Source organism: Balearica regulorum, chromosome 5 (genome assembly GCF_011004875.1).
Source record: "Balearica regulorum gibbericeps isolate bBalReg1 chromosome 5, bBalReg1.pri, whole genome shotgun sequence".
Lineage (NCBI taxonomy): Eukaryota > Metazoa > Chordata > Aves > Gruiformes > Gruidae > Balearica > Balearica regulorum.
Genome location: NC_046188.1, coordinates 67,310,340 through 67,333,397, shown reverse-complemented (window position 1 = coordinate 67,333,397; position 23,058 = coordinate 67,310,340).

The following is a 23,058-nucleotide window of genomic DNA, read 5'->3' as shown; positions in this document are numbered from 1 at the left end:
CCCATACTGCTCTTTGCCCAGAAAAAAGCACAAGTGGGCTAGCAATAATACAATTGATAATTACTAGCTTTCCTATAATCCAGAGTTTTCAGATGCCCTAAAGACAGTCAAGTTAAATTTCATAATGTCCTTGGAAAGGATCGTACATCAAATAAATATTGTAGGGGGTGAGATTTTTCCAAGGCATAAAGGTCGTCAGAGTAACCAGCACTCCATGAAATCCCATGGAAAGAAGGGAGTCATGCACTGGACAGAGGTAAGTATTACAAATATACCTTGAGCAAATTTATAAGAGCAGGCTGGGAATCTTGGAAACCCTTACCTGAGCTGTCACCTTACTGCTGGTGCCTGAATGTCACTCACGCCTCAGCTTCGGATATGACACATGCCATCATCCAAAATCCTGTTTTGCACCAACACCCACTGAAGACCTAGGTCTTGACAGGGCTGAAGAATTCAGCCCATGTGTCATGGCCAAGCCTAGCCTAAGTCCAGACATTACATCTTTTTTTTTTTTTTTTTGCACATCTGGATTGAGAAGCTTCCATTTGGTGGGTTTCCTCGGATTGCACCTCAGAGACACTGCAAGATCATGTCTCATTTGCATTGGTTACCATTTAGCTTTAAAACAAGAGGAAGACAAACTGCAGTACCAATGACCTGGATATATTTTATAAATGAGTTTATTTGCTGAAATATTTATCTTAAAGGTAAGAAGATAGAAGATTGGAATTCAGGTCTTCTGCTGTCTTCTCATTTTTCTGTTTGGTTTCTTCTATTTTATCCATTGGAAAGAACCCAAAACATTTCTTTCTAACTGTAATCCTGGTCCCAGTTCTCTCTTTAGCAGTTCATCCTAAGCAGAAATTGCAAGTTTCCACATTGTTTAATCCTGCCCTGTCCCAGAGATAGCTATTGAGTTTTGTCACCCTTCACAACAGCTGCTTTTTCTTAAGTTATCCAAAAGGTGAAAAGAGGAGACAGAGAGAGCGTGGAAACAGCGCTATTTAGAACCATCTTTTGGCTTTGGTCAAACATCACCCATGAGAGTAGGAAATGAGGACATGCGATGGGGTGAAGGTTCTTGACTGTTTACAATTAAACACCCAAACCACAAATATTTATTATTTCATCTTTGACATGCAAATTTTAGGAATCCAAAATAGAGCTTTCAAAAACCTTTTTATATGCCATTGAATTACGGTTTATAGTTTTGATCTTAAAAGAAAAATCACCTTAACCTAAATGTATTTGCATTGATGGTTCTATCTAAAATTTATTTAATTCTGCAGAATGTTTTAAAAAAATGTTGGAAGAAACACCATTTCCATTCCATCGCATACATTTATGGAGTGGTTTTTATAAACTTTACAGATGCTTGTTCTTTCAGCAGAACTCCCCCATGACTGCACAGAGCTCACACTGTACCTTGAACTCGCAGCACCCCCCACGTTATCTGTGAGCTTCTGAGTCTGCTCAAAACCAAAAGGGAAGCATATCAGAGATGGAAAAGCAGACAAATACCTGTTGAGAGCTATAAGGGCATTGCCAGGGCATGCAGAGATGCAGTCAGAAAAACAAAAGCTCAGGTCAAATTCAAATTGGCCAGAGATGTAAAAACCTACAAGAAAGAGTTCTTCAGGTATGTAAACAAGCAGAAGCGGAAGGACAATATTGGCCCATTGTTAAACAGGAGAGGTGAATTAGTCAACAACAATGCTGAAAAGGCAGAGGTTCTCAACACTTTCTTCACCTCTGTCTTTACCAGCACAGTTGGGCTCCAGGCCTTGGGAACAAAAGTCCAGGCTGATGGAAACACAGACCTGCTGCCAGGGAAGGAAGAGTTGGCATGCAAACTATTACAGGAGCTTGACCCTTATAAATCAACAGGCCCTGACAATGTCCACCCAAGGGCACTAAGAGAGCTGGCTGACGTTGTTGTGAAGCCGCTCTCCGCAATCTTTGAGAAGTCATGGAGATTGGGGGACACCCCAGAAGACTGGAAGAAGGATAATGTCACCCCTACCTACAAGAAGGGCTTAAATGAGGATCCGGGAAATGGATCTCCTGGGGACATTCCGATTGGATGCAAAAGGAAAATTTTTCACAATGAGAACAATCACCCATTGGAATAATGTCCCCAGGGAAGTGGTGGATTCCCCAACATTGGACACTTTTAAGATTCAGCTGGACAGGGTGCTGGGCCATCTTGTCTAGACAATGCTTTTGTCTAGGTGGAGCTTTTGCCAAGAAAGGTTGGACCAGATGATCCTTGAGGTCCCTTCCAATGTGGTATTCTATGATTCTATGTTCCTCTGCAGTCATCTAAGAATGTCCTAAATTCCCACAGAGAGATCAAGGGAACACTAATACATAAAGGGGGGGAAAGAACTATTTCCCATGACTGGGAATGCCATTTCTGGTATGATATATGTCTTTGCTTCAATAAACAGCAAATTTTTGGTGCAGTCAGAATTTGAAATAGCAAAGGGGATTGAAGGACTTGCCTATTTCTAGGAGCATCGAGGATCAGGTCAATTGAAAGGCTGAGAGAAGGTTCTGTGAGGAAGCTGCTTGGCAGTAGCCTGCCATATCCATCATACCAAATGCAGCTCTTCAACTTCTAGCACTACACTTGCACGCACACACAAATTAAATTAAACATGCCAAAAGAGTACTGTGATATTGTATAATATGCACTGCAAATTTTAAATGTAATTGCTTCCTATAACCATGTTTGCCTTAACACTGTAAATACGGAAGGGTGTAACCCTTAAACAGGTCCTTATCAGCTAACTATACAGAAATAAGAAACAGTTGGTGAATTTTTAAATGTATTGACTCAGCAGTTTACTGCAAGAGATGACTTGGCTGCACTGAAAGAAAAGACTGCGGAAAAAACCAGACAGTTCTCTGTGGGCAGTTGGCTCTCACTTACTCTCTTTTTAAGACCCTACATATCAAATTTAAATGCATTGTGAGGAAAATTATATTAAATCTGCTTCCTCCCCTTTATACTGAAATAGTGAATTATTTATGCAGTATCTGCTTTCCAGATTTCTGAATATCAGTGAAGTTTTTTGCCAAAAAAAATTAAAAAATATAAAAATCACAAAACATCACTGCTTTATGCTGGCCAAAAGCATAGGGTATACTGTAATAAGACACAGCTTATCATCTGGTGTGCCTGATCTCGCAAAAAAATGCATGTGAGCATTTTTACTGAATTAAACAAGACCGTTCACTTGACTAGTTGCTCATGCAAGCTTGCAAGATTGGACTTTTAAGTTTTCACATGCTAGACTTAAATGAATATGTCATTTTACAAGGGAATCTGAAGCAAATGGTGATTCATTGATGATAGACAAGTGGAAAATATGGCCCTGGCTACTCATAAGATAAAAAGAATAGGAGAAAGTGTGCTTGTCCATTTATATTCAGGAGAGTTTCACTGACACTAAGAAAACAGCAGAGTATGAAATAAAGTGTGGATGGAAATAGTAATTTCTGTAAATAAAATGTCATTTTTCTACTTGATCTTCACCATTGTTTCTAAACTGCTGACCATAAAAAACACCCAATATTGAGCTTATTATCAATTATTATTAGACCGTAGAGCTGAAGTCTTGGGTACCTTACTTTCTGGAAACACCTCTACTGTTCCAGAGCCATTCTGTCTGGCAACACATGCTTGACTGAGTCAAAACGCCACAAATTACCTCATTCTTCAGCATTTTCCTTTCAATGAAGTAGGGTCATTTATAGCTAAGGAGTTTGCCCTGGATTTGGCGGCAACTAATTCCTCTGTTTTGCTAATAATTCTGTTATAAAATAAAAATTATACCTGCCTTAATTGGGTGCTACTCCACTGGCTTCAGAGAAGCTACACTGTGACTCAGTTGGGCTACACACAGCCTTTCCCCCTTTACTTCACAACCCTAACCTCTCTTACCTACATTTTTACTTTTTTACTGGTTTAGCACCTAGCTAAACCAGTTGAAGTTTTAACTTCAACCCAGGACTTTCACACCTTTCTCACACCTATTTTGCTTACTTTTAATCCAGCAATTCAATGCTATCTGCCTACCTACCTTTTCTCAACCTTACTATTCATCTCTCTAACAGTACTGAGAAATATAATTCACAGACAATCTTATAGAGACAGCTTATGATGATGCATTATAATTAACTCTGCTTTCCTGAGCAAAGTTGTTTTATTTGTGATTAAACAAAGGTGTGTAAAATCAATAGGTTCTACTCAGAGTTTTGTTACTCTTTAAGTGTTAGGGGATGTTGGCCCGGCTCACGCTGTTCCTAACCACCTCTAAAAATCACTGATTGAAGCCTTGCAAACCATTAAACCAGGTTTCATTTCAGTCCAAATCCTTGAAGGAGCCATAGTTCAAGGTAATGCTCAAGTTATCCTATGGACTCCAGCACACGATCACATTTTGACCTAAATGGTTTAAGTACAGCTTGAATTCCACATCCAAATTTGAAGTAGAAACAGGCATACTTCCCATCTGTGGCATCTTTGTACAGAGTTTGCAAACTGCAGCACTAGTAAAGTCAGAGAAAGGAAGCTATGAGAACTTGGAGAGCGAATGAGGGAGATGGAAAACTGAGGCAGCAAGGAAGAATAGTAATACCATGACATAGCTAAACAAAACAATTTATATACTAAGTGTTTCTAGCTAGGAAAAAGAAAATAATCTAATGGGAAAATTTGAATTTAACACTTTGATCAACAGCAATGACGGGAAACATCTTACAAAAGTTTTCAAATATTTAATTCAATAGGTTTTAAAGAAACATAACAAACCACCCAACCATCAGTCTGTAACCTATATAGATAAAGCCAGCATTCTACATCATCACAATTTAATTAGAGCCTTTGAAGCCACGCACCTTTGATCTGAGCCAAGTGATAAATGTGTTATATTTTAAATGGATTATTATATGTTCTGTTTAACACAATGGTAGTTTTGAGCTGGCAGTCTTGGTGTAATGAGGAAATAACCTGAATGAAACAGGCACAAAAAGTAAAGGCATCCGCTCTGCTCCTTTCAAATGTACAGGTGCCTGGCTGCCAAAAAATTTCTAAAGAGTCACGACAAATAACACCCACTCAATCCAGGGAATGAGGGACTGGACACATACTACTAAAGAGTAAAATTCTTGCCTTCACATTTTCAAGTACCAATGTGAGGAAGTATAGCTTGTAAATGTTTTCCAGTGCAACCAGAGAGGCCTCAAAGACAACAAATCTTGTAAGGGGCCCTTTCTAACAGAAATGAGCCAAACCCAGAGTATTTGTTAAAAATCCCTTTCAATTTTGGGAAAGCACAAATGGAATTCCTGTTCGAGAACTGAATCTATCATTATAAGGACTTAATGCAGGCCCTAATTTCAGTCAAATGCAATACATTTGCCCTGAATGTGACTACCTGAGGTTTCTCTGAGCACATCAGGTTTCCCCAGCTCTAATAAGAACAACTGTCAGATATTTCCAGTTCTCCAATTTGGAACTCAGTCCCCGACCCTGGAATAGTTTTGAATCCCATAATTTATCATAAACCTTATCCAGAGATATTTCAGTCTTTAAGAAAGAACATGTTGGATCCAAATATACTCTAAGCTGTTCTCACAATAGTTGTACAGGGATTGTTTTTTTTTTTTCTACTTCCTACTCAGAGTAATCAGCAGTTTGTCTGTGTTTCTAGTTTTAAGGCAAAGAATATTACGACTGGATGAATCTGAAGACAATAGAAGGAGAAGGCAGACAAGCTTACTTCAAAAATATTACAATGATGTTAGGTGTACCAAGCTTAAAGAAGATAAAACAATTTACTTACTGTTCTGATGCACTAGGTCAGATTTTATGACACTTACTAGAATCTCACATACCAGTAAATGACACTCTTATCTCTTACACCTGCCACTATAAACTGTTCTAAGCTATTAAGTGTCTGTGAGCTGTTTCAGTATCAGTACCTTTCTCTGCAATTTAGCATAGTACATTTACCTGCCTAAAAACTGACAAGCAGGCTGTAAAGGAGTGATAATAAAAGTATGTGACTACGAAATAATTGTCTGCAATGACAGGCTAGTGGCACATGTGTTAATAATACTATACAAACAACCACTCAAACCACAAAGCTGCTAAAGTGGAAGCAGCAAACAAAAACCAGTGATTATCAATAGCCCAGTCAAAGGTATCAACTGCAGGGAACTATGGGAATGTGAACCCAGTGGGCTAATTCCAATATTTAAAATACTTGGGCTGAATGCCAGTTAGGTTTTTTTGTTGCTAGCAAAATAGGCATTGGGGGGATGGCAACGAAAATACAACCAACTTTCCATCCTAATCATATTTCTCAATGTTGTCACTGTTGTCACTGTTTAGAGGCTGACTGAAACAGTCCCATTGTTGTGGAAGACTCCTCATGAAACAAAGGAGCTGTACAAAATCTCCTCGCCCTCATTCCCCCTCCCGCCCCAGACTAAGAGAATTCGACTAGTTTCTTTGTAACTGAATATTAAATATCCCCTAATTATTGCATTTAACAGTAATGTTTGTATTTCAGGAAAAAAACCCCACACATTTCTAATCTAGGGCCCCAACCTTGAGGTCTTGATACAGCAGTGAAGATGTTATAAACTGGCTGGAGCAGCCCTAAGAACATGCACAACAGGACAATCCTTCTTCCTCTTCCCAGATAACCACTGTGAAGCAGAAGAGTTCAGCACTCCTTTGGGACTGAATGAATTATTCACATGGGATCTTTCAATAGGTAGAGGAGAAAAAACAATAACAGCTCATTCTGTTCTCTCGACAGCACAGGGTCTGATAAAGTCAGGCACTCAACAACTCCTGTAAGCAACTGAGCACCACTAAATACAAGCATCCAAGAAGTGCAACTCAGGACCATTTTTAGTTTGCCTCCAGTCATAGTCACATCACTGAGAACTTGGCAGCTAGTCTGGTTTTTTGCAGGTATATTGGTTGTAAGAGTCTGGAGACTGTTTAGGTAAGATGTGCAACTACTGTGTTATATAGACACTGTGTGTGCCTTCAGACTACAGAACGTTAAGTGATAATTATTTAACCTTGCACCAGCCAAGATTATGGCCTCTTTTCTTTTTTTTTTTTTTTTTTTTTTTAATACACTGCAATAGCGCAGAAGCAGCTCATAAAATGAGTTCTTTTTTCCTCTCTCATACCTCATATTTGTACATTTTTACTATATAAGTTCTGAAAATCTTGCATAGTTCAGCAGTGACTAGATTTCCACTAATGGGATTTGGACATGTATTCCAGCCCTTTCATCAGCAATAAGGAAACTGAATGTTCTCTGTTAATCAGCTCAACACAGTCATTATTTAACCCACAGACAACGTACAGCAGCAAAGTTTAAATTTTCAACCTTGAGAAGGCAGCAGGCTTTGCTAGCTGACCCTGCTGAAGGCAGGCAGAAGTCAGAAAGACTCTTTGTAGACAAGAAATGGCAGACAAACTTAATCTTCTAACGAGAAAAAAATTCAATAAATCTGACCTACTGCTAAAGCCACAAAAAAGGAAAACCACTAGACTGCAACCTAAATTATGGATATGGACTGCACAGCATTACTCAGAAGAGAGATAATAGGAAAGGTTGTAAGACATCTTTAAATTTGTCCAGGCTAAGGGAGAACTACGACCCCAACAGAGCAATAGCGCATCAGATCCATACCCTTCTTCTGGACGTGCTTCAATAACAAGGATATGCGTTAAGGGAAGACTAACTCAAACAGCTCTGCACTGCAGGGAGGTCCCTTTATTTGGGGCAGTTGTCACGCCAGGCAGTACAACATAAGTGTATCAACTCACACTAGGCTGCAATGGAATTGCTCTTTGAACAGATCTTCCTGATCTCTGCTACAATACATAACTGCAAGTTTTTATTTAGAGACATAAATATAGATACATCTGCAGATACCATCATTCACAGACACTATTTGGTACCAAGCAAGTGAATAAATGTTGTCAGAACAGCAAGATAAACTAATCCAAGTGTCTGCCATATGAAGTTTAAATTCTAACACGTTTGAATGTGTAATTTTTATTTCAGCCTCCAGAAAGTACCTTGCTGTAAAGCAACAACAGGCAAGTGGGTTGTACACTTGTATTTGTACTCTAACTGAAATTGCACAAGGAAGACGAGACCTATACGGTGTCACAAAATTAAAAAGCTAAATTCGCTAGTGTGCAAAGGGTTTTAAAGGGCTTTAATTTTAAAACTAGAAGTTCCCTACTTCTGCTTAAGCAGAGCAGATAGGGCATACCACTTAGAAATACAAAGAAATCAACACAGGCTGAGGTAGGAAGCATTCCTAATCAAATCTCAATTTATGTTTCTGCAACAGAAGAAAGTAGCAGCGATAGGTCTGGCCCCACTCAAAAAAGACACAGCTGTTTAATCAGAAAATTAATACAGACCAAAATAACAAAATAGGCTGCTTTTAATTTTTATATAGTTGGTTCTGTTATTGTAAACCTTGTGCAACTGCCTGGCTTTAAACATGTGAATATTAGCACATTAGAAAGAAAATTTTACATTTGAGGATCTGGACAGACTAGGAAGTTGCTGGGAAATGAAGTTTATATGTAAAATCACAGTTGATTTGTACTTTAGATATGTTTCTACTTGGTCAGGCACTACTGAATCTCACTTCAGTTAAATTTTCTCTGAGTAGCACACTAACCATTACCTCCTTTAAAGTTAAAGGTCAGAAAAAGCACACTTCTCTCCACAAAATTTTGAAGGCAAATCCCAAGCCATGGGGCAACGTGGAGGTGGCTGCAGTAGCCTCCAAAAGAGGCCAGGAGTGTGCCAGTTGTGACTCCAAGCATCCTGTCACCTGAGAGCACAAGTCACATTTCAGCGTGTGGCAAAACCAGTTATTCAGGCTCTCAAGCAGAATAGTTTGTATATGAACACATTTTGTGAATATATGGCATTTCTCATCTGTAAATGAGGTTCAGTGGTAGGAGTATAGGGCCAGGAATTCTCCATTCAAATGCAGGCTCAGTCAAAGCCTTGCCAAGCTATTTAAACTACTTTTTGCTTCTTTTTAATATTATTGTTAATACTCAGATTTTTATGACCTTACAAGATTAGATTGGTAATGTTACATTAGCTTCAGGTACACAGAAACATGAAAACTTTTGTTACTGCTAAAAAAGTTAAGTATATCTTAAAATTATAAGAAAGCCAACACAGAACTAGATAAACAAACACATACCTTTGCAAAAGCAACACTGATTCAGTCACATCCCAAAGCAGTTCCATGCTGTATGCCATAATGGCGTGAATCATACACTCCCAGCATAACTAAAATTCAATCACAATTCCCTGATTAAGGGAGGGATTGTGCTTCATACTATAGGCAGCTTGACCAAATGCCTTTCAGGATCCATTTCACAGTTGGGAAAACAGACAAGAAAAACAGGGTTTTTAAAGGTCAGGCAGGATCAGAGGCTGAACTAGATTTTGAGAGGTCTCCCCTAAACCACAGCTAGCACTCAGAAACTTTTCTTAACCTATAACACTGAGCATGAGCCCCAGCAGTCACCACTCTCCTTCCTCCAAAACAGGCAACTCAACCTTCCTTTTCACTCCATGTCTTTCCAGGAACACACTTATTACCAATGATCAGAAATAATTACCAGGTGGGATTACTTTCTACAAAGAATCTGATTTCCTTAGCATGCCCAAATAGAGCCAGCACAAAGAGCTTGTCCTTCAGTATTTCCAATTTTCTATCTGTAATACAAATCAATACAGTAAATAATAACACCCAAGTTACTCCTGTGCATTCCACTTGTTTTGTTTGTTCCCCTTGAAGTGAATTCTCTCACCCTAATGCTAAAGCAGTCAAAACAATAAATGCTGCAAGTCAGCTTTTAAAAGAATGGGGCACCTCTCCTCACAAATAGGGTGCCATATGGATTCCCTTCATGAATATGGGATTTTCTTTTAAAGTCACAGAATGCTTTCAGCATTTAATGGCTAGTGCTACTGCTGCTCAGATTCCTTTTGTGATTTGAACCCCAGGGACACAGAGTTCCATGCATTACCAGCTTTCTTCCTTATTTTTCACCCCCCATTATCAATCTGTGTAAATAAAATGCACAGCATCCGCTAGTTAATAAACAAACTCTCACTTTGATTACACTTTCAGTTTCCAAGCACAGAGCTGACTAACTACAAAGAATAAATGTGTTTGGGATTTCAGTGCTGGCCTTGGAAGATTGTTCACAAATACAGGATTCATATCTGATCCCAAACATTAACACTTTCCTTATGACTCATACATACAGTTAAACAATAAAACAGAGTGCGTATTGAAGTTTTGTTTAACATGCGTGAAGCACTTATTATTAATAGTTTTCAGTTTAATTGTTTAACAATGTCGATCCTATTATTACCTGCAAGGAGGGGATGTTTCCACTTCTATCTTGAAATAAATACATGCTTTTGAATTTACTCTGACTTATATTTAGACTCTTTCAGCAACAGCTCAGAAAATAAATAGTAAAAAGCCATTAAGCACCGTATGGAGTAGGGTACATACCTTACCAATGTACCCACAGTACATTATTTGAATTGACAGAAGACAATTGCCCTGTATCTCTCATTCTATAGAACACGATGTGTACAACATACTGATCAACACACCATTTCCTCACATTGTTTTCCTCTGTGAAGTGAAGGATAAACCAGAAAATACGGCCTTCCTCACACAATAGAGTCTTTAGGTCTTCTATCTGGTCCCTACATGTTAGGATGTTCACTGTAATACAATTCCCGGATAAATTATAATGAGCAACTGGCAAATCTGAAACCCGTTAAGAGTTCAAGTTCAGCTAAAAAAAAACCTTGAGGGATTATTTTTAAAACTTTATCCTTCACAATTCAGTTTTCTTTTCAAGTTGGCTAAATCATCATAATTGGGGACTATTTGAAGTTTCACTGCAAAAAAACCAGCTCCAGTTCAACACACAGGAACCATGGCAGTATTAAGCAGAGTTTGTAAGAATCATATTGTAACGGAGATATACATTCAGGTAAAATACAAGATTTTGATCTCCAGTTTAAGCCTGCAGGATAATTTCTTATCTTGGGACATGTATGTCTGCATAGAGTGTGTATTCTGTTGCCTACATGCAGCTTTCAAACCAGTTTTACAAACCTGCTCCTATCGTTATGCAAACTATTTCTAAACAACTACAAAAGTAAATGTTCCACTGCAAAGCTTTTCAGTTTGCTGTATTGGGCTTTTTCCAAAGGATAATTTCTTCTAAAATACTAGAGGACAAATTCAGGAAATACACTGATGACACAAGAACATGCTCTGCAGATGTCTTCTTGTCGGTAACCCATCAAGTGATGAGTAAGATTCTCCTGGGCCTCATCCTAACCCCACTGAAGTTACTCACAAAGTATTCACCCTATGGGTGCAAGGCTGGCCTAAAATTCAGAGGTTGGCTCTACCATGAAAATGCTGTTGCCCTACCCACTAATACTGTGTAATTTCTAAATGCTTCCTGACAATTCACTTTCCTCACTGGCTGTGGAGCTGTGGTCTCAGACACATTGCCTTCAGAAGCTGACCTTGCAGAGGCAGGAACAGTGATTTGCTGGTGTTGACAAAGCCTTTCTGCCGTGGCCACTGCCCTCGCATCTGTGAACGCTGTTTCAGCATGGTTGAGCAAGGACAGAAAAGAAGGGGGAGTTACTCACAAGCAGACACAAGTACCAGTCATTACCCCCACATGGCTAATAATTCAATCCCAGGAAACTACAGTTTAGTTAAAATAACATTAACACTTTAGCTCTGTCCCACCAGCAGGCAGAAAATAGAAAATATTGCCATGTCAGGATGAAGCACCATCCCCGGTTTCCCCTTTCAGGTTTTCAATGCCATAAAGGGAAAGGAAATGGTTTCCATGCTTCACATGTTTGCTCTGGGACTCGAACCTGCTTCCAGCCACCACATTGAGTTGAAAAAGCCACAACCCATCCCTGCTTGTTCACTGCTGATCCCTTCCCCTCACCTCTCAGCCCCGGCCGTGCCTCTGCCTGCCCAGGCCCAGCCCAGAGGAAAGCCTCAGGAGTGCGGCCATCGAGCGGTGCACGGCCATCGAGCAGCACGCCATGGCACGTACCTGTGTGCTGGGCACCTGCAGCGGCTGGGATTCCCTGTGGGCCCCAGGTGGCTGCTGGACACCTGCCCATCACCTGGGTAGGGCCCAACAGGGGCCTCCTTGGGAGCCCTGCAGGCAACGACCGCCATCATCCCTCCTCCATTTACCTCAGAAAGACACTGGCAGAGTTCCCACCTACGCAACCTAATGGCAGCAAGGGCTCCCACTCGCCACATCCCTGGAGGAGGCTGCCCATCCCTGACACCCAGGAGAGCTTGCCTTTATCCCTCATTAATTGCTGCATTTTTGTTAGAGCAACTTCTAAGAGCCTCACTTGAGCCAGGGTCTATGGGAACAGGCGCCTCAGGCAGTGCTCGCAAGAAACTTGCCTCAGACAACATCACTTCATTTATCCACTGTACTACGGGGCCTGGATGCAGCTGCCATGTTAAGGCAATGCCATACACCTCTTTGTCTTCACCGGCTGAAGAGCCGCTTGAAGATACCTCAGCACCAGCCGGTGTTGAGCAGCATGGGAGTGACCCAGCAGCATGGAGGCCAGGCAGCATGGCAGCCAGTGTGCCCCCTCAACACTATGCCGCCATGATTTCAGACAGACCTCTGCGCTAGTCAACGACAAACGCAAAGTTTTTACGTGTTCCTCTATTCCAGATTGCCTTGCGAAACACAAGCTAGCAGCAGGTTTCACCGTGCAACTCTTATCTCAGCACCAGATGCCCGAAAAAAACTGAAGGGAAATATGAGCAGGAGAAGCGTTTCTTCATGTTTTTGTGTGCTGGTTGTTGCTAGGAAAAATATTTCCTTAGTATCTCTATGGGCTCTGCAAGTCAGCATCGGTGGAGCTCTGCTGGTTGCCAGAGAGTATAAAACAGCAAATGTCAGGAAAAAAATAGGAAGAAGTAAAGCTTTAAGAATGTGCCCCATAATGAACATCTCTCCCCTCAGTACTGACCCTCACATGGCCAGTAAAGAGACATAGGCATCTTCTTTCTTTGCTGCAACAAAACTTGGAAGCTTCTTCCCAAGGTATTTTGTTTAAGCTGTATTATTGTTCTGGGGGTTTTTGGTTGGTTGTTTTTTTTTTTACGTGCTTTAAAGCACTTATTTGTGTCAGGGCAGCACAGGGTGGAGGAGAGCCCTTGTTTGCTGACTGCTGAGCAAAGGAGCCTGCGCTTGAAATCAGCAGAAGAGAAAGGGCGGGAAGAGACCCAAAGCAGGGCCCAGGTCTCCCGGTCTGGACACCCCCGTGCAGCAATGCACCCTGCCTACCATTTCAACTGAATATGCAGGCCTTTCGCATAGCCAGGCAGCTGAGATGGCATCGCGGTATTTCAACCTTTCTAGAAACCAACGGTTAACTCGTTTCCTCATCTTTCTCCTAACAGCTGGGGTCAGTGACGACGATGAAGGGCTGGGAGGGGGAGAGTTTGAAGCTGGTTGTCACCGAATTTGCTTCATACTGGCCACGGAACAACAACTCAGTGCATCTGCCGGAGCTGGATATTTAACCCCATTAAACAGTTTCCAATCCCCACTGATCATCCTCCAAATTGTCCTGTGGCTGCTCCCATTGCTGTGCTCTTTGAATTTTCAGTTTTTCACAATAAAGTGGTCTTTGCATTGTTTTATAAGCCATTTGTTTTTAAGTGAGATTCTTTTTCCCACAAAAAGAAAGAGCAAGACTTTGAATACAAATCCCATGCCCAACAGTGTGCTGACATTTGTGCGCAGAGATGTGCTTTCCAGTTTATTCTATTGTGCTTTACTTTTTTTTTTTTTTTTAAATAGTTCAGTGGAAAGTTTGGATGATTCCAGGCGAGTATCCTTTAACAACACCACCACAGAAATAGCCTGAAAAACCAGAAATACATCTCAGTGTTGCCAGAGGAATTATGGATTGTTGGTTTCTTACTTTTGCTTTTTTTAATGTTAAGTGATTTAAAAAAAAAAATGTAGAGGACTTTTATGGCTGATAAGCAAAGATTAAACTCAGGTGCAGCACCAGCTGTACATTTCTCCACCTGGGTATATTAATGCAAATGCAGGATTTCTGCTACCTCAGTCACCTGTCTTAGAGCCCACTGTTGGGGTGGGTGGGTGAGTGGCTCCTGTTGCAGCAGGTACCAATGTCTGCTGAGGATCATAGCCCAATTTGTAGGGGTGCAATTCCAGCTATGAGTCCTTGCTGATGTCCAGGAGAGGCTGGGCACCTAGGAGGATTTAAGGATCTGAATGCTTCCATTGATCTAGATTTAAATTCCTACCAGCAAACTAATTGCCAAGTCATTACCTGACTAAACTGGGTTTGCCCCAGAACAACGGCTGGAGCATTAATCCACGGCGCCATCTAGCTCCCACAAAAGGAATATTTCCAACAGCTCTTTTCCCACGTTGTTATGACTCAAACCTTCTCTGCTGTTTCACACAGAAACACAGAAGATGATAACAAGGAGGAAAAATGAATGGTATTGTTCTCACTTCTTGACCTCCTGGGGACCAAGAGAACTGGTGCATGGCAAGTCACCTCGCAGTCCCTCCTGTACATCTTGGTGGATCTTCTTTTCTTACTCCAGGAATGACAAGTGGCTTGACCCAAACATGGGCAGAAAACCATTTTAGGTATGTAAGCTTCCCCCAGCCTTCTTTCCTGAAGTACCCCTCACTCTCTGCCTCCGCAGCCTGCCTCGCAGCTCTGGGCCACCATTCTGCGAAGGGCAATGGCTGGCTCCAGCTGTTTCAGAGGAATGTGCAAGAAAGTTAACACTATGAAAGCAAATACAAAAATCATTGCCACAGAGCTTTGATTTCCACTAATTACGTTTAACAACACATGGATCATAGGAAATCTAATTTTTTTCTAGTGATATCCACCATAGTTAAGCCAAGCATTTTGCATCTAAAATATTGCAAATGATTGGCAGATTTCAGATATATGAGAATTCAGACTCGTTTTTTATAAGGAAACAAAACCTGACTGCTGCCGATTTCTTCTGTCTGATTGTCCTTTACTCACCAGGCTCTCAGCCTTTGAGCCTATTTGCTAAATACAAAGACCTGTGTAGCTTTCACTAAAAATTGTAGGATGTGGGTATCTGCTTGTAGCCCCAAAGCAGAGAGAACGGGGGCTGAAATCACACAAGCCAGGAAATTCTTGAAAGCAGTGAGATGACAACTGTATAATCACAGGTAATATGCAAGCAAAAGATCAAATTTAAAACTCCAACTCAAGACTGCAGGACATTTGCCAACCTGCAAGTTAGGCTCCAGTGATGTATGGAATATATTTGCTCTGAGTCTATGCTCTGCTGTATGCCAGAAGCTTTTAAACCATCTTTACAAATATGTTCCCATCTTTTGCCAAGTGAATATACAGTCTTTTTCCCTCACGTTGGTATCTACAGTTGTTCTTACTAACTTCATGATTTCTGAGGCTTTAATTACTCTTGAATATTCTCAAATATTTTTGTGATATCCACCAAACTTAAATGCTTTCTTATTCTAAAAAACCAAGTATTATTTGCATATTTACTTTGCACATATGCTTTACAAAAAGACCAACAAAATTGCGTAAAAATGCTTCAGTGATCAGTGGTATATTAGCTCTGCAGATTGGCAGGCTTTTCTGCTTTTCTGCATTTCTCTGCAATTAGTCGTTCCTCTGCCTCCACTCCATGTCCAGTGTGATCCCTTCCCTCCCACATAGCTGCCGAGCTTTGTGTCTTCAACAGTAGTGACTTTCATAAGCCTGGCCTCTCTGCTGTAACCCTTTTAATGTTACACATCATTCCTTTACCTTTTCCTAGATCTTGCAAGACATCCCTTTTTCTGCAACCGCTCTCTTGCAGACACAGACTTTCCTAGCTGTGGTTATTCCTCCAGGCTTCAGCTCTATACCCAAAACGCAGATGTTCAAGCACTCAAGCCAGACCTCCTCAATCCGTGGCTGCTCCAGGCTATGCCTAGACCACAAGGCAAGCGTGTGCTGTGGTGCAGCTCCTGCTGTCCAAGAGGAAAGCTGGTATTAGGCCCCGATAACCCGATGACATGGCCAGGGCATACAACTAGCTTGAATCCGCGATTGCCTTGATAAAGATAGCAACTCTGTCAGCAGTACATAACCCTGACATTCTTTCGGTTGTCTTCCATGCCCTCACATCGTTATTCCTCATCCTTTATACCACAGGGATACTGGGCAGGGTGAAATGCAGGCCCTCCTCTCCGGCTTTAAGTAACAACGTTTGATAACACAGCTAAAGTCTGACAGGAGATGAAGCAAGACCAGGTGTTGCTCAACTGTGGGATGTTGATCCCATGAGAAATCCCACATCCAAGAAGAATGGGTAGGAAGGTCCCTACAACTACTTCTGTTTATCATATTTAACCCGGTCAGGTACTACCCTGGCGTTCGCTAACATTTATGCTCGAGTGCTTGTCAAATATGAATAAAGAGGATTCCTTCTTTTCTAGGGGTCACAGCTGTACACAAAGAAAAAGTAAAATTAAAAAACAATTACTTTTGCTGAGGAATGCAGGAAATATATGTTGTGATGTATTTTCACTGCAACCACTTGAAAGCAGAATTGCTGTGGAAATAAAACAACTCCAAATACACTGAACTTGCTGACTCAGTTGATCCAGAAGAAAAATTACAAGTCAGCAATTTCAAGCAGCAGCAGTACCAAGTGTACTGTATCTGCAGTACTGATGTAATGTGCATTGCGACATCATATTTCCCTGAATACTGCACTTACGAGTTTGATGAGCCACAGCTTTTAGATGAAGCTTAGGATTTGCTGAAAATTACATAACACAGTTTTCCTTTATATCTTAGGCTGTTAGATGTTGGACCCACCCAACTCCCTGAGGAACAGGACATTTAAAGGGAGCAATTTCCTCCAACTTCCTTCTGACCCTAAACTGAGGCACATATCAAATTTTAAAAGAGTGCAGATCTAGCCAATTCTCCTAATGTATCCAGAATGATCAGCATCAAAATATTTTCTATTCGAAATAGCTCATGCAAATCATTTTCTCTTGCCATAAGTAAACGATTGAAATGCTTTGCTATTTGATAAATTTTCAAACAATTTCCTAATTTTTATGAGCACCTTATAAGCAAATTATTAAGATAAAAGTGAGCACATCTTCATTTTAAGTTTTCCATTTAATTTTCTTCTTAAAAGTGTCCATAAGAAATTATTAGCAACTGTTAAAAGCCTCCTAAAAAAGAGAGGGTATATTCTAAGTGGGAAAACCTCTTAGAAGTTACAATTCTAGGCAATTCATTGGAGTCTGTACTCTATACCTACATTAGGTGAGAGAACAGAGTGTGACATACAGGGGGAATAGGTTATGAATCAAACTGGAGAGGGGTTAGGGATTCTTTGTCCCAGCTGCTATTACTTCAGGAAAACACAGGAAACAGCTAAGTTTTTGTCATTTTTAAGTGGTAGAAGTTGAGAACAGGGAGTGAATTCAGGCATTTTAGTTAATGTAAAAATTATCCAGCACATGGAACTGTCTCCATAAGGAGCATAAGAAAACCAAGGCAGCAGATAAAAGCGAATTACCTTCTAAGAGACAAGAGCGAGACCTAAACAGTAAGTGGACAAATACAAACTGAATATAAACAGAAAACATGGAAAAGCAAAAGCTTCTCCTGTTCTCTGGTTTATATGCTTCTCTTTTTCTTCCTTAGCTGTTTCTACTCATTGTATCTATTTATTTCATAGAAAGATTGTATTATAGGTGAACTTGTCTGGTCTATGGAAAAAAAAAAACAGAAGAAAAAGGTACCAGAAAGTTGTGGAATAATAGCACCTGCCTTAGTATTATAGCACATTTCTGCATGCCTGCAACTGCTATTTGTAAGTATAATTATCAGGAAGCATGACATTATATAGTAAATTTATGCCAAATATTAATATAAGCTATTTCTAGGGAAGGTAATCTTATTTAAAATGTGAGTTGTAGGGTTCATTTTCTCTTTTGCACATTATATTTGGCAATTTTGAAATAGAACGTATCCAGAAATGAAATCTAGAAACCCTCTTGGACTTTTTTTCCCCCCTTTGTTTTGTCCTTCTGAACTTCACGGCTTGCTCCTTCCGCTGATGAAAATCATGGAAGAGGACTTTATTCACCACTACCAACATCCTAAGACTTCCAAGGTTTTTTTGTGGTCCGATGAAGCTGGCCACTCTTGAAAAGTCTGGCCTTACTTTCTACTGTTCTTTTCTCAGGCAAATATTTCCCTAAAACATCAGAAAACCTTGACACTGCTCTGCTACAAGAATAAGGCAAGAAGTAGCAACGTACTTTGAAAAAGCAGAGAGCACACAGAATCCTACCAGGATTAAAGGAATGCTACAACATAGCAGAGTCCACTTCTTAGAAAAGCTCAGCTTATGCTAGAATAGTGCCTCTAGCCTTTATTTTCCAGGAAAATTGCCACGACCATGTAACCAGCAGAACGCAATAGCTTGGTTATTCTCATAGAAAGTGGGCTTTAATAATGGTGCTTATTCTCCCTGAAGAATGTTTCTGGATGCTAGACACTAATATTTTGCTTTTCTACTGACAGTCCAGAACGGTGCCAGGAGAACCATGATTCTAACTGGCAAAACTGCACATGGAGTTGTCGCAATATATCACTCATGGGCAGCTGACAGACCAAGTATTATGTGTGGAGGCTGTGCGGCCATGCAATGAGACTCAGGATGGCTGTGGGCTCTGCAAAGGGAAAGGAATTTTCATCAGAAAAATAAGATGAAAATCGGCAGCAGAATTACTTGTGGCCGAGGAGTTCTCCAGCTCCCGCTATGATTTACACGCTCAGCTTTATATGGCTTGGCTAGTCACTCCCCCTCACTTTCACTGAAGGATACATCACTGAGCAAGTGGGTTTATGTAGTAATAATAATGGCTATTAATACCGATATAGTTATTTTATTTCCTAAGCTCAGGAATAATTGTGTTCAGACCTGTTCTCTTAAAATACTGAAAGCAAACTTGAAACATCCCATACTTCTAATTCTTTGCATGACTGTGACCTTGTCTTCAAGCCCTGAAATACAAGGTAATTTAAGCTAGAAGTGGCTCCAAGAGAAAAATAAAGAGTGAAACAAGAATACATTAATTCAAGTGACATTTAGGTCAGTACAATCTTTGGTTCACTCAGAAGAAACCAAATTAAAGTCCAAGAAAGCAATAAACTTGAGTGGCAAAAGGCAGCTCCAAGCTAGCACTGTGAAAGGAAAGAGAGAAATCATTGCACTAGAATCCTTGTTGCTTTTAATTTCAAGTAACAGATAGAGGATAGAGAAGCTTGCAAAATTCTGACGATGATTATTTATTTATTTCTGACACAATAGGTACCTTAATCTGCTGTTGCACTGTAGACCCGTAGAATATTTTTACCCTTGCTTTTGTCCTTAAGTGGCCCAAGTGGAGTTATCTTCTGATACTGAGTGGCTACATTGAATTTACATAGATCACAACCTTGGGTCTGAAGCTCATTTTCATATGCAAATATCAGAAACCTGTTAACTTGCATTTTGTTTTGTTTCTGTACAGGTTAATTTGCTTAGCTGGAGACAGCTCGCCCATCCTGATTTGGAACATACATGAATAGAAAGAAAGAAATGAAAGAATTCCTGTGGTTTTGGTCAGTAAATAAAACAGAAAGTCTTTCTGGTGATTGTGGTTTCTGCTCTTAACAATGTGCTGCCCATCCTTGCTATTGCAGCTCTTGGTTAAGTCTTAAATAAACTAAACTCTATTTCTCAAAGGTATACATAAATACTTTCACTTAGTTAAACGACTGTGAAGATGGTAGAATTCACAGAACATTTTGGCATGTAACCAATACATGTGGTAATATGGCTACAGCAGATCGAGCCAGGTACTGTAACTAGATCGTGGATGACGACCTGTCACACACAATTATTTCTGGCTGTGCTTTTGTACCGTGTGTATACCTGTAACTTTCTCCACTCTTAGATGGGTGGAAGCATCCAGAAACTCCTTTGAGCACAGATTGCTCCCAAGATCTTCCACTTAGAGAACAAGAGAAGAACACAGGCATCAGTGTGAAACAGTGTTATGAACATTTGCATGTCGGATTCTTGGAACTGAACCTGTGTCACTGTGTGAAGTTTACTTGTATTCTTTTTACTGACTGTTTTTTAAGAATGACAAGCCAATTTGATTTTCACTCCAGACGATTATTCCCCAATGCTTTAGGTTTTATTCAAAATGGTACCTAAATATACTAACCTGTACTTCTTGCTTTTTTCTTGCAGTACAAGCCAATAGCCAAACAAGACACAGCAAACCTAATCATAAGGGGTACGTGAAATTCAAGCTTTGAAAAAATCCTCTTACTATAATGAAGAAAATTGTCTTCTCAGTTTTCTTTGTGTGAGGATTGTAATACAAGGAAGAGAAGGCCACCATAGTGAATGTCTGTGCAAGATAATTTTGCAAAAATAGACGTGAACTATTTGAAGAAAGTGAGAACAAGAAAACAAACAGATTCTCAGGAGAATTTTAAATGCAACAGCTGAGCTTATATACATGCAATGGAATTTTTTTGAGGATGGATATTTATACATGTAGACTCCTTCGTACAAGTAGACTCAAATGGAAAATACAGCTACTTGAAGGCATTCTGTGTCTAGAGGTACCGTTGGAAAGAGAAACATTAATAATGGAATTTTAATGGACTTTTAGAATCCAAGAGAGCTTTAGCAAGCTATCACGCACTACAAAACTTCAGTGTTCATAGACGAAATAGATTCTAATATCCACACGCTTGTGGCATAATAGCACCCATAATTCCCACAGCTTCATTTTATCAGGGACAATGACATTAATGTTCAGTTCAAAGGAATTAAACGTCACAATTTTCAATCTTGATGTTTAGATTTAGCTTCCTTAATCCACCTTTAAGCACTTAAAAAGTAATAGCCTGCTTTTTAAATTGCTGAGACCCTACATTTCCCGCTGACTCAGGCAGGATTTGAGTGCCCTAGAAACCTTGAAAATGAATTTGATAAGGGTGCTCAGATGTTGATCTAATTTTGACAGTGTTTACAAAATTCCTACCTGTTGATCTTTAGGTAACCAAACCAACATAAAGAGAGGAAATCCAGATTCCACTGAGACAAGTCTTATATTTCACTATTGTAGTCACCAAGTATCCTTCCAATGAATTAATAGTTAGTATGCTACAGATATCATTCAATGAAACTTTGTAAAGACAAACATTTTATTCTTTGGAAAAGAAGAAGTGATGAAAAATGAAACTACCTTTCTTAGCACAGAAAAGAAAAAAAAAATCACCTACATCAAAAATGTTGAAAGCAAATCAAACAAAGGATGCACTATGCAGAGGGACATGAATCCATGTATGTTCTGCAAAAATGCTTAGATAATAGACAATTCTGACAATTGAGCCTTTGTTTTCAAAGCAAGAAAAATCATCTTGGATTTACATTTTTGAATGGGTTTGTTTGATCTGAGTGCAGGGGCAATGACAGTCACTCAGAATATGAGACCTTTAATATTAGCTGACAGGTTTTAGTTATAGGTAAGATTTGTAACCAAGAGTACAGCATAAATCATAAAATTAAAGTGCAAAATAATTAACCTGCAACACACACATATGTATGTTTAACTCAAAGGATATGTGTAGTTTTGCTTAAACACTTCGCTAGGTTAGATCTTATTTCAAATGTAAATATGTTCAATGTTACTAATGCTTCTCAGGAGGAAGACTAGAAAATAGGCAAGATATACAAAGTCTTTCTTGAAGACAATATTTCATAATCCATCCTCTCAGTAACGCCATCGTGACAGTGTAGAAGGCTCTTACTCTGTTGCAGTGGTTCCCAGGCACTGCCACGAGTACTAGCCTTGGCTACTCAAAGTTTTATGACTGCACTTCCACACTTTCCTTACCCTTTGCAGAAGTGAATCCTCAAGTGTCACTCCCACCTCTTTGCTTCAAATAGAGCACAAACACAGTAAGAAGCGGCTGCTTGTTTCAATTTTGGTTAAAATATACACAACAGAACTGGAAGCAACCAGATCATGCAAAATCTGAGGCCTAAAACAAGAAAGACATTTAAACCTATGGTGGCTTTAACCATGCTAAGATTAAGCACATCCAGAATAGCAATACAGGAGTACATTTCATGAATAGCAATACAATTAGACAAGAACTTTTCTAGCTGAGATTGCAGTCTGTTAAGTGCTGACAAAAGCACTGAATGTTTACCTCTCGCTAATTTACTCTACAACCCTTTTTCACCTACTGTTGTCAGACCTCAAAAAATTGGGAGGGAGAAGAAGAGATGATGATTCTTCCCACAGTAGTTATGCAGAAAGTCCTGTAACATCTGAACCGCCTTCTGGTTTTAACTGTCTGTGACCTAAGCAACACCTAACTTCATTGACTTCAGTGTGACCTTAAAGATCTATCTTATGCATAAAGGCTTATGTTAGGGATCAACAAATCTCAGAAGTTTCAGGATTCTGATCAGATTTGGGTAGGAATTCAAACTATGTGACAATGAATCACATCAAACTTCTAATTTATAAACCTAGAATTTCACTCTGTTAACAGTTCACAAGAGCTAAAGAGATACCTCTCCAGTTCATATGAATTTAAGGTGGTGGGTACAAAAATCAGAGTAGATTTCCACCTATTCTAGTGGGAGACTGTACTGTTAACAGAGGTTTGCACCGTGCATGGCTTTTGGTCTTTGCTCTTTCGATTCCTTGAGCAATAAGAAGCTGTGAGCAGAAATCTGCTGCAGTCTAACACAAATCTGGCTGCATGC